This window comes from Nannospalax galili, unplaced genomic scaffold (assembly GCF_000622305.1).
Source record: "Nannospalax galili isolate Female #2095 unplaced genomic scaffold, S.galili_v1.0 scaffold3, whole genome shotgun sequence".
In the NCBI taxonomy this organism is placed as follows: Eukaryota; Metazoa; Chordata; class Mammalia; order Rodentia; family Spalacidae; genus Nannospalax; species Nannospalax galili.
Genome location: NW_008351466.1, coordinates 5,363,737 through 5,365,834, shown reverse-complemented (window position 1 = coordinate 5,365,834; position 2,098 = coordinate 5,363,737). Strand labels below are relative to the sequence as shown.

Genomic DNA, 2,098 nt, shown 5'->3' with positions numbered 1-2,098 from the left:
AGCTTTTTAAAAATACTTATAATTCAAAAGCCTATGCTCTTTGAGCAATTCTCTACTGTGCATTATAACAATAAGGCTTACTTTTTAAAATATTTTATTTATTATTTTTATTTTATGTGTATGAGTGTATTGCCTACATGTATATGAGTGCACTTGTGTCGTGCAATGCTGCAGAGGTCAGAAGTGGATTTTGGATGCCCCTGAAACTGGAGTTAAGGACGGTTCATAGCCTCTATGTGGGTGCTGGGAATCAAACCCAAGGGGTCCTCTGCAAGGGCAGTCAGTGTTCTTAACCGCTGAGCCATCTCTCCAGCCCCTATAACAATAAGGCTTACTTTTAAGACAAAGATTAAGTAAGTAGGAGCTAAGGACCTCAAGACTGAACAAATATTGTCAGGTAATTGCTTTTGTGCATCATTTTTGTTTTTCAGATTTTCCACTTCATTGAGGTACTCAGTAGCTTCAAGTTCTTCAGCAGATTCTTTTTTTCTCTGACTCTCAATCACTGGCAGTGTCATCTGGATAATCAGGGTCAGGTGAATCATCATCATCATCATCATCATCATCAATGTCATCACCCTCATCTCCAACTTTATCATTATTTCCAACATGATTTCACTGAAGCCAGGTCCACAGTGCCATTGGTATCTTCCTCCTGATGATTCCTTGTTCCATATATTGCTGATACTAAGACTATGGCTCATTAATTTTCTTGTCTTCTTCCCCTGATCTAAAGTGAGACGTTGAACTGTGGTCTCCTACAATGAGACAACCAGTGTATTCTTTGTTTTCTGTACTTAAAATTCTCAAGAAATTTCTTTTCTGTCATTGTCTCAAGTCTGCTGCTTCCCAGTTACTGTCTCTAGGATTGCTATCTGGGAAGGACAAAAGATGTAGCATGCACAGTTGAAATTGAGACAGCCCTGAGTACAGTCAAGATACTGTGGGATACTGATGGGAAATGTTGGGCATACTCGCTATTCTTCACAACATTGACATTGGTGGTCCACAGTCCACCCCCAGGCAGGAAACACTATCCCTGAATAAAGATGCCTTTGTGATATTGGAATTATCCCAGGTTTGGCCAATGGGAATCTCATACAAAGTGGTTCCTGTGTCTGTTAGTCACTAAAATTCTGAGCATCTCCTTGCTTACTAAACTGATAAGATATTCCAAGACCTCTTTTTGTTTTCTGTGCCTAATATCAAGAATCATCACTTTCTCCACAGAATCTTGCTTCCTTTCAGTGGAGAAGTATACTGAGTGCAAACGTGTGAGGTGTCTTTGCACCCATGACCTCTTTATGTACAGAATTAAAGAAGATACATGTGTATACATGTGTAATCATACACATAACACATGCTCACATAGCAACATCTACTTCATTTTTATCTACTTGCACAATGACAACTGTGATTTCACACTAATAACTTTAATTTCATTCCAACATCACAGAGCTCACTCTAAATTTTCCTCTTTCCATATTTGTACCTTTTCTAGACATTGAAAAATCTTGCTCCTGTCATTCTTTCCTCAATCTTCCCATGGACTAAATTCGCACTGTTGTTGTAATCCTCTTCTCTGAGCGTATATTCGTCCTGCCCCACTTGAACTCCGAAGTTTAAGTCAGGCCCGTATCACTGTGTTCTGTGTGGATTCTTTCTAATCTTCCTTATGCTCCCACAGACCTCAGCAGCCTGCGATAGTGTGTGCTTTAGTTTCTGCCCCCAGAGCTAGGTTGCTGTTAGAGTAGCAAAAAGCCCTGACTGCTCAAGACTATAAAATCCTTAGTCTATCTGTTGGAGGACCTACCTTTTCAGTCTCACTGGTCAATCACCTGGGGATAGAGTCACCCCTAGAAAGGTAGGTTCACCTTAAGTTATGCTAAACAGTTGGGTGGAATACCTGGTGTGTTAAGGAGATAGCAATTTTTTTCCTGTCTGGAATCCTGCCTTGTGGCACTGAACTCCAAAGAACTTCTGACTAGCCACAGCCATGTAGTTTGTACATCTGTCCACCTTTCTGAAGAAAGGCATAATTTCCCCTTTTCTTCTTCATGCCTTTCTTATACAACATACTTTCTTTAAGGTTTTGGGC

The 2,098-nt window shown here is 40.2% G+C and overlaps 1 pseudogene; it reads right to left on the bottom strand.

Annotated features, from left to right (window-relative positions):
* Nucleotides 1-373: 373 nt before the first annotated feature.
* On the bottom strand, nt 374-900 carry LOC103746236 (annotated as a pseudogene).
* Between the last annotated feature and the right edge of the window lie 1,198 nt (nt 901-2,098).